We start from the raw sequence: 10,580 nt of genomic DNA, 5'->3' as shown, positions 1-10,580 counted from the left end.
GCGCTCTTCTGCTTGGGCAGCCAGTAGAACCCAAAAATCACAAGGACGATTTCGGCAAAGGCCCAGAACCACCACTGCTGGCAGGCAGAGAGGAGCAGGCTTTCCTCACTGAGTTTGGTCTGCTCCTGGATGCTCTTCCCCATCTCCTTCAGCCAAGCCATCTCCTGATTCAGACGCTCCTCATGCTGCTTCAGGAACTCTTCCGTGACCTTGACTGACTGGTCATCCATCAGCAGCGTGAATTGTAGGGCACCCAGCACCATGAGGATTTGGGTGACGCTCAGAGCCATGGCCTGGAGGAGGAGGATGGAGAGAAGGGGCTCAGCAGGGCTGGGTGGCAGGGAAATGGTGGTTGCACTGCCAGATGGGGCACCTGGGGGCTTGTCCCCTCTGATGTCACAGGTGCCAGAGCCCCATGGTGACCCCACCCTGCCAGCCTGGGCTTTGGATGGAATTGAGATGAAACTCAGATGGAACCAGAGAGCTTATGACCTTTGGAAGGAGGAGCAGCCACTCAGGAGGGCTTCAAGCTGTCGTGGGGTTATGCAGGGAGAAAATTGGAAGAGCCAAAGCCTGACTGGAAATTAATTTGTCCAGTGCTGTAAAAGACTAAAAAATGTTTCTGTAAGTACATTAGCAACAAAAGGAGGGCTCAGGAGAATCTTCAGCCTTTTCTGGTTGGGAGGAAGCACAGTGACAAAGAATGAGAAGGAGGAAGATTCTGAGGTGCTTAACATAAGGCTCGACTGAGTAACCTGATCTCCTCCCATGACAAGAAGAGCTGCTTAGTAGATGAGGAAGAGGCTTTGTTTCCCTGTAGTTTAGTAAAGCCTTTGACTCTTTCCCACAGAATTCTTCTGGAGAATCTGTCTGCTTGTGGCTTGGACAGGTGTGCTCTTTGCTGGCAGAAAAACTGGATGGACAGCCGGGTCCAGAGAGTGGTGGGGAATGGAGTTACATCCAGGTGCCAGCTGGTCACCAGTGCTGTTCCCCAGGGCTCAGTCTTGGGGCCACTTCTGTTTTATGAGGAGCGACTGAGGGAGCTGGATTTGCTCAGCCTGGAGAAATAGGGGCTTGGGGGAGATCTTATTGCTCTCTTCAACTACCTGACAGGAGGTTTTAGACAGGTGGAGTGTGGTATCTCCTCCCAAGTAATAACTGACAGAACAAAAGGAAACAGCCTCAAATTCTGCCAGGGGAGGTTTTGGTTGAATTTTAGATACAGTTTCTTCACCAGAGGTGTTAACAAGCATTGGAACAAGACGCCCAAGGAGTTGCTGAGTCACCATCCCTGGAGGTATTTAAAATACGTGATGTTTCACTTAGGAACATGGCTTAGTACTGGATCTGGCAGTGCTGGGTTAACAGTTAGATCTTAGGGTCTTTTCCAAATGATTCTTTGATTCAGTGATTCTGTTGCAGTAGTCTAATGTAATAACTGGGTTCAATGCAAATCCTCACCTGAGCTTTATTTCACAAGCCCAGTCATTTCCCATATGTCTTCCTATGCATAAACCTCAAATTAAAAAAAAAAAAAAAAGAAAGCAAAGCATCTTAAGTGACCCTTATGGTGTCTATAAGGCTGTGGTTGTCGTGGTATCACCCAGTGACTCAGTGCTGTCAGGCTCTGGCTGGGGCCAGACCGAGGTCTGCTGCCCTTTTGCCCGCAGGATTTCAGTTCTCCCAGGCACCTGAGATGATGCCCAAGCTTCATGTTCCTTTCCTTGGATGTGCACTGCTTGCACTGCAGCTTCACTTGGTTCTTCAGAGCTGTGGGCGTTTGTAATATGCAGGGACATGCACTACCAAAGGTCCTTGCAATGTTTATCACGTCATACATTAATAACTTAAATTTAGCTTTCACAGTGAAAGTTGCTGGTCCTGACAGATAAGGCTGGCCATGATGTTAATACTGTTATCTATCAGAGATGCTACAAAAACTCAGAAAAAATGACTGAACCTTTTTCATTCTAGGAGTTTTCTCTGCTGAGCAGAGCCTGCAGAGGGCTGTTAGGTTATATTTCTTGAGTGTCATAAGTGATGTTTGAGATCATTCTCCTTCAATACAACATCAGTAAAAGACTTTAGCTTCAAAGTATAATTGAATTATGTTGACCTTTCCAGTCATTACTGATTTTGTGGAGAAAATTGCAATGATGTCAGCACTTGTGGCTCTGCTATGTGTTGGGTAGCTACTGTGGGCTGCTGGTTACTTCAGAAATTGTTCTTTCATCAACAGTTGTCCAAACAGGCTTTAAGGCCGTCAAATTTATCTTAAGGCTGAAGTATTGTCAGGATATGTGGCAAACAAAGGAAAAATACTATCAGAAAAAAATATGCTGCTGTGCACTGTTCTGTCATGTTCCATTTTCCCCTGATACACTGTATTTTTGGTTTTTGTTCTCAGAGTGCCTAAACAATAGGTTTCAGCCCCCTGCTTTGAGCTTCCTAGATTGTCTGCAATACACATAATAAAGGTTGAATATTTGCCACTGGTATAAAAGTTACCTTATCTGGTGGCTAGGATACAGGTTCACAGAGAAACTCATCTTGGTTCTTGCCTTAGCTCGTGGTCTACTGTGTGCCTTCAGTGTCAGTGGTAATTTCTCAGTTATAGAGAAGGGAGAGTAGGATGTGTTTTTCATCCTAAAGAGAAGAGCTGCTGCGAGAGACTGAAAACCTGGAAGAGTTAATGTAAACCTGGAAGAGTTAAAGTCTCAAACACTGGGCAGAAGAGAAAAGGAATGTTACCATGCCAATGAGATAAGGCAAAGTTAGGAAAGAGGGTCTTCAGAGGCAGGATAGTATTTTTTTGGGACCATCTTCCTTATCTTGGGTAGCTGCGTCTGAAACCAAATTTGAGACACCATTGCACTTCTGTCTCTGTCAGGGGAGGGGAATTGAAACCACAAGACCCCCCCCCGCACCCTTCTGAAAAGTTCAGAAATAACAAAATAGTGTGTGAGGACGATTCTATAAATAGCACAACTGTATGTGCACCCACCGTCTGTGCACCCACTGTTTGTGCCCCCATCATCAAGAGGAACTGGACCCCAGATGGTGCTGAAATCCTGGGTGGTGACACGGATCCTTTTCACTACCTCTATTTTTCTATCTTCCCTTCTTCTTTTTTTCCCCTCTCCTTAACAGTTTAAATCTCTGCTGCCACACGCTGTTTAGAAATGTTTAAATTGGTGCTGCTGTGGGCCATTCAGTCTATCATTTGAAAGTTTAAGTCTTTGCTGTCCTAAATAAAACTTTGTAATTGATCGTTTGGTGTTGCTTCACCTTAATTTATCCCAAGGGTATCCCAAACATCCATCAGCTATCCCAGAGTAGGCAGTCCAGGACTGCCCTCTTGGCACCTGACAGCTGGTCAGATGAAAAATACTCTGAAATCTTACTGTGATTTTATCATATTTTAATTTCCCATGATAAAGAGCAATAATGTTCCTAAATTAAAAATGAAATATTATTGAGACATATAAAAGTGATATTTTATTTTTTTACAAGTCAAACTAGGGCTTGTTTGAATGCCTCTGACTTGATATTGAGCTTTTTCAAATAAGATATAGATCTACTACTTTTAGTCGCATATTTGAAAGCCTCATTGAATAATGACTGAAGCAACCAAAGAATTATATGTAGCACTTATCTTTTATGCATTTGTTACCAAGAGTGCAAAGATTGAGAATTAGAACTATTAATGAAGTTCTACTTGTCATATTTGTCAAACACATACACCCATATGCACACTGGCTTTTTAAAATTTCTGCTGTTCTGAATATCTATAAGCAAAAACCAGTTTGGAAAATCAGATGAAGGTAAACATAAGAACCAAGAAAAAAAAATAATTTTCACATCTTTTATAATTATTTAATCACTCCAGAGTAATTTCGTTAGACATTGTTCTCTTCACATTTTCTGAGAGTGCAACACAGTTTTTCTGCTTACAGGCATAAGCCCATCCATCTCTGTTCTTTTTATTCTGTGTAAGGGAGATGAGTTAATATTTATTCCACATGGAGAGTTCTGCATCTTATACAGAAAGTTGTCAGAATGATCAAATTGAACAGCAGGATAAAATATTTAACATACCCACTGAAAAGTAGAAAATAAGATTTTTGCTATATTCCTGTTCTCTATTAATCACAAGCTGATTGAGAGTTTCTAACCACTCATGGTTTTCAAACTATTGATGTCTCACTGAAGCAGCCAAAAAAGGAAAATATTGCAAATCAACCCAACCTCCCTGTATTGTAGACCACTGAAAAGTTGAAATGTGATTTGCTTTCAGGCACTTTTCATTACTTGATTAATAGAGCTGATTCATATTTGGCTCAGTGGTTGCTCTCTCTCAAAGGACTGTTTACTGCCCACTCTGGTATGAAGTTATGAAGCAAGGGCAAACACCATCATTGCTGCTTTTTCCTGGTGAAATAAGTCTGTTCACCTTTGGCCAGAATTAGGGTCTAAGCATACCTATAGCATGGTCATTGCTGTAGGTGACATGACCTGCTGACAGAGCAAATGAGTTTGAGTCATTGGGCTGATTATTTTAGGTATTTTATATAAAATTGGCAACTTCGGTGAGAATTTTCAAGGCCAAGTACTGCAGCATACAAAGAGCCACACACACCTACTGCCTTCCATTCCTTTCTCACTCACTCACTGCAGCTCAAATTGAGGCCAGCTCCAAATCATCTGACATGTGAATTGTGCCAAGTGAACCCAAATTACCTTTTCAGTTCATAAAATATTCATTCAGTCCCAGCTGGGACTGTAAAATACGAATGTTTGGTTACAGTGTTGGTAACATATCCTTTTCATTCTCTTACATATGTATTAAGGGAATAGTTTTACACCCACTCACAAGTACAACCATAGGAAAAATTAAAGCTCTAAAAAAAAAAGTAAGATCTAACTTTTCCATCTCCCTCTGCTGGAAGTGCATTTGACTACAGTTGCCTGCCTAATCCAAATGGCCATTACAAAAACGTTTCAGACTTTACCCTGCCATAAATTCCTATCATCTCCTTTCATATCTATCTGTGGGAAATTTAGATTCCTCCATATTATCTTCTCCCGGCATTCAATATTCCATGTTGGACAAGTATTTGTGGTAGGATAATTGCAATGCAATTCAGTGCTAAAACACGAATGGAAGGAAGAATTCAGAAAACTGGAGAGTGCTGAGATACACACCTTTAGTCACAGAGAATCTTCATGCATAGAAGAGTATTTTAGGACACATTTGAGAAATTTTAGTTGTATTACTCCTGAGTTTTTCTCCCCTTTTGATTTACAGACAAGGATTGATGCAAATCTTTACATTTATAGTGATTCAAATATTCACCTTCTGAAACACTGTTAACATACTCTGAAAAATATTTAAAATATAATTTTTCAGCAGCAAATAATAGTCACACATATCTATCTGTACGAGGTGTGTTTCTGTGTGTGTAAATTAGAGAGTGTTATGGCATAATGCATAGGTCTATTTTCAAGAGTTGGAGGAATGAACATATTGTCTTTAGAGTCCAAACAACTGCTAATAAAATGCTCAGAATACCTCTGGCTAAGAAGCCTTAAGTGAAAAGAACTGGGGTGAGTTTGCCTTGGAGGCCCAGTGTTGTGACATGAACAAAAATGGCACAGACACAGCAATTTTAGTTGGAACTATACCCGTCACTTTTTAATGAGAAAGAACCAGGGTACTTTGTGAGCTGATAAAACTTTACTGTTTGCTCTTTATTGGCATCTGGTTTACACAGTTCAACAACCTGCCATTTGTCTTTAAGTCAGAGTAAGGTCTCACTCTGGATGAACCCAGTTCTCACCACATGAGTGAGAACAGAGATACTTACAGGCTTCTTTAAAAATTGTGTCATGTATTCCTCGGGTGCTACATTTGGATCACCTCAAATGCAAGCTGATTGCTACTGTAATTTTCAGATGATTTCTCTGTATTGGGTATAAAGAGCTGAGGAAAGAATGTATCCTGTTTGAGTAAATAAATAGCTGAGTAAGAATGTATCCTGTTTGAGTAAAACACAAAGAATATAAAAACCCCACATTTAACACACTAGTCTGTGTTGCATGGCCTCTGCTGCTGACAAAAGATCTGCAGTCACAACCAGCGAAGAATGATTTTTTTAATCAGGTAGAAATGAAAAGTGGTTTGACTAAGAACTTTGGATATATCTGAAATGCAATGTCATACCATAGAAAAGCTTATACAAGAAGTTATTTAGACAGAGATGTATACAAAGAGTGAAAAGAACTCTGTACTTGATAATTATAAAAAGAAGGTAGCTATGTACAACTTTACTTACTGTGTCCTCTCTCTCCAGGCTTCTCATATAAGGATTAGTGGTGGTTGATGCTTCCTTTCTAGTCCTGGGGTTATGGTTTGTAGACATCCTGTAGTGTTGATCCTCTCTTGATTCTCTGCAAGCCAGTACTGAAGTTTCAGGAAGTCATATACTTCCCAGGGGCATTTTCTCCAGGGCAGTGTAGTAGTATGTGGAATATCTGCCAGAATGGGAAATCTGTCTTCTGTAGTCTGAACTCTGTGTTTCTGAGGAGTCAACAGAAGGACCAGTTGCTAAATGGAAGCAAATAAAGAGATAACAAGCTAAAAAATAGTAAGGTCTGTGAGAGGGCAGGAAAAGAGAGAGGGCAGGAAAAGAGAGAGGGCAGGAAAAGGGAGAGGGAAGGGAAGGGAAGGGAAGGGAAGGGAAGGGAAGGGAAGGGAAGGGAAGGGAAGGGAAAAAGAAAAGAAGCCTCATTTGTCTGGCAGATAGGCAGTGATGAGTGTTCTCATCTCATAATTATGCGACTAAGCAGGAGGTACATCAGTATGGATGTTGTTATGGCTGAAAACCTTGTCTTGCATGTTCAGCTATATGCACACCACAGTTTGCCTGCTCATATGGACAATCACTTGAAGGGAAAACACAGTCTGCTATAATGCCTATCTGCTAGACAAAATGTGCATGATTAGTTCCATATGGCTTTTTTTTTCTTTAAACAGTAGAGTTCCAAAGTGAGGAAAGATTTCAAACAGAAGCAATGATGTATTTCAAAATCCCGGTTCAATAATGCACTTATGGGGGAAAATTGGCCTCCAGTGGGATTTAAATGCACATGAGTGTGCTTTGCTGAATAGATGTGTCCTCAGACATCTGCTTAAAGACATGTACATAGTAAGACATGATCTTCTTTATGTGGGCTTTGAATCAACTTCCAAATTATTTGCTGAATGAAGCTTCAAAAGAAGATGTCTGCAGTGTACATAAAAACAGTGTCTGTTTTCTAATGTAACACTTTCCCTTACTGCTGAGTTGCATCATCAAGTAGAAAAGTGCTAATGCTGTTCCTCTTCACACGGTCACATTTTAAGGACACAGATACACTACTTAATGGAAGGAGGTGCCTGGTCTTATATATGCCTATTCCTAGCACTGCAGACTTGAGAGTCCTTCAGAGGACAAATCAGAAAATCCACATATTGCACTGCATTGTAATGTAACCCACCACTGATGACTTGAAAACAGCCCCTGATGTTTAGTTCCAGCTTTGAAAAGCTCCTGGGTGAGTTTTTCTTTCCCCACACTCCATACAAGCAATATGAGGCAGGATAGTCTCCCAGTTTAGATGGCTAAATTAGCTGCCTTAATTTAAGTGCTGTTAGTAAGCCACATGAATAACCTCTTTCAGATGTAATTTTTTAGGGGAGATAGGCTCTAGAGTGATTTGTCCCAAATGCAAGAAAGAAAACAAAGCTTTCTATCTAACATGGCTGTTTGCTTTCAACAGATAAGAGCACTTTAGCAGGTGTCCAGCATTGGGCTTTAAGAGTTTTAATGTGCAGCTCGTGGCACCAGGGTTCCCAGCACCCTCTCTGCCATGCCATCTGTAGGGGTGCCTTGGTGGTTGTAGCAGGATGCACTGCCTGGAATGAGGTAGAACAACTCAAATAATGCCCAATTTGCAAAGCTACCAGTGGTAAATGAAGACAGAGGAGTCATGCTGCTTTTGGTGTTGAATAATGGTGAAATCAGTCTGACTCATCAATCCCAAATTTAAACATCCTGATTGTGAGGTGAAGATGTGGTAGGCCTGGTAAAGCACCCGGATAAAGGAAGAAACAAGTGATACCAACTGCTTGTCTAAGGCTGCTGAGCTGACACAGCCAGCCTGGAGATATACGATGGACAGTCAGTCACTTTATACTATAAAAGCCCAGTCCGAAATTTTAATGGCAGGGTCTTCTAACATATCCCTTCTGGGAGTGTATGTGTGGAAATTCCTCCCTTGAGTGAGGCTGTCCCTCAGTGTTACTCCTTGAGGTTGAGTGAAAGCGATTTGCCCACAGTCATTGATATGGGTGACATCAATCTCTGCATAATTGGTTTTGCTAGTTTTAATACAATGGCATATATATATATATATGTAGCTTCAATATTGCTTCATAGTGCACTATATTATAATAGTATTATAATACTGTTATGGCTCCTATACTGTGTCATTAATAATTCTGATTAAGAACTTTTTTCTAATCATTATCATAATAAATCATATATATATTTATATAAATATATATGGTTTGCCATCCTTAATCCTGGCGACAACATTGTATGAAGGTTCAATTACACCTATACAATACTTTACACATAAACTATTGACAAAGTCTGGGGCTAAGATTGGATCCTTTGTAGCAGAGTTAGAAAGCAAGGGGGTCCTTTCTGTTCCCTGTGATTCAGTAGGAGGATTTCTTTAATAAACTTTATCTGAATCTCCTACTTTGCCTGCGACAGTGGGGTGACAGTCACTCTCCATCAAAGATAGGAAAATCAGGCATCCAGATGGGAATGTCCAAAAGCCAAATTGCTGAGCACAGGAGAGTTTCAAACTAGTCAATCGGAAACACTGAGAGAACTGAAAACTTGTCTTTGATGTTTCCCTGGAGAAACAGGGATTCAGTGTCTGCAACATCTCGCCCGCTCTCTTACATAACCACAGATTACAAAATGTGCCCAGGAGACTAATTCCCAAACCAACATCACCCTTCCTGTCATTTGAACAAATGGCTCTGCATTACAGGAAAAGCTGCTAGTCTATGAGGCATTTTGCACAGGGGTGATTGTCACCTCTTACTGAGCTCAGACTGTTCTTTAGTTAAAAGTGGGGATTTGTGAGAGCAAAATCCCCACAGGGGACTGGATCAGTAGCCTTGGCTGTAGGCACTTAGGCTGGGGAGGGGCACACTGTGGTTCCTCAGGCTAGTAAGGAAATTGAAACACATCTCTCATAAAACAGAGAAAAATAGAGTAGGAGCCAGAGTCCCACCTGCAGAAGACACGCAGCCCTCTGAGCTACAGGTCTTGGCTGCTCTCTGCTGGTGCTGCAGACCTTCCTCTCTCAGTGGCCCGAGAGTAATGGGGACCATTCCCACCTCAAATAATCAGCACCCGATGTTCAGGGCATTTTTCTGAGGTCAGGGAGATGAAGGCTCAAACTTTCATGGGATTAGAAGAGCCTAGGATGCAGGTTTGGTGTTTCCCAGAGTAGTGCTATAGGTTATCAGTTGGAAGTGGGGCATCCTGTTTTATGATAAAGTCTTTTTAACTTAACAACAGGATAGTTCAGAGTTGAGAAATGAATTCTGAACAGCAGGTCAGGCCCCAAACAGCCTCACAAATTCAGCATAAGCCTATCTGGTCAGCTCAGTGAAGTCAAGGCTGTGTGTAGCTTGGCTGTTGATGCTGCAGCAGGCTCTCAGGGAAGGTTTTCCCTGGGGATGTATGTGTCCAGTGTGCATAAAACAAGAGAGGCAGCATTTCCCTCAGCAAGTCACAGCATGGGAGGACAAGATCTTACCTTGATTCCTTCCCTTCTGGGAGCTTTGTTAGCTGTTCCTCCTCCACCCCAAGGTGGTTATGAGTAGCAGAGGCTGCATGCAAAGTCTTATCTGAATGCAGTTTTATTTCAGAACTTTTATTTCATATACAGAAATAAATGGCTTATAACAAAGAGTTGAATTGCTGTCATTTTTCCTCTCCCTTAGGCAGAGAAGGGAACTCCCTGACAGCTTCCTTGCATGCCATCAGACGTCTCCGACCCTTGAACAGGGCTTTTCACAATGTACATTTTGGATATAGACTCTTAAATTCTGCCTAAGCACCGCTTTGCATGAATAAATCTCCTTTTTGAACTGAGAATTAATCCATGTGCCACACTTTGTCATCTGCAAAATGGAGAATTTTCTTACCTGACAAGAAAAGTGAGAGGATAAATATTTCAGAGACTATGAAGTACTCAGACAACTCTCTCAGCACGGGTGACAAAAGTACCTTGGCTAGACAGGAAAACGCTGTTTTAAAATTCCCAGAAGAGCAGGACAGAATAGAGATGAGATTCAGCAATGTGGGAGGCAATTGCAGCACTCTGTGTGATAGATGACATCACTCACAGCACAGCAAAATGGATCTGTGTGTCGACTGTCTTTCCTGGTATGCTCCCTTCACTTCTGGCTTGTGCTTCCTCTGCCACCAAATAGTGTTGTTCATCCTCCT

General features: G+C 41.6%; 1 long non-coding RNA gene across 1 annotated transcript; it reads left to right on the top strand.

The window, feature by feature from the left end:
* The first annotated feature begins 347 nt into the window (after positions 1-347).
* Positions 348-10,226, top strand: LOC135408374 (uncharacterized). The gene is made up of 2 exons (XR_010427557.1): positions 348-624; positions 10,073-10,226. It is a non-coding gene; the product is annotated as an uncharacterized LOC135408374 (long non-coding RNA).
* Positions 10,227-10,580: the final 354 nt, after the last annotated feature.

Source organism: Pseudopipra pipra, unplaced genomic scaffold, assembly GCF_036250125.1.
Source record: "Pseudopipra pipra isolate bDixPip1 unplaced genomic scaffold, bDixPip1.hap1 HAP1_SCAFFOLD_382, whole genome shotgun sequence".
Classification (NCBI taxonomy): domain Eukaryota; kingdom Metazoa; phylum Chordata; class Aves; order Passeriformes; family Pipridae; genus Pseudopipra; species Pseudopipra pipra.
The sequence above is the reverse complement of the archived record's forward strand: the minus strand, read 5'-3'. Positions and strand labels throughout refer to the sequence as shown.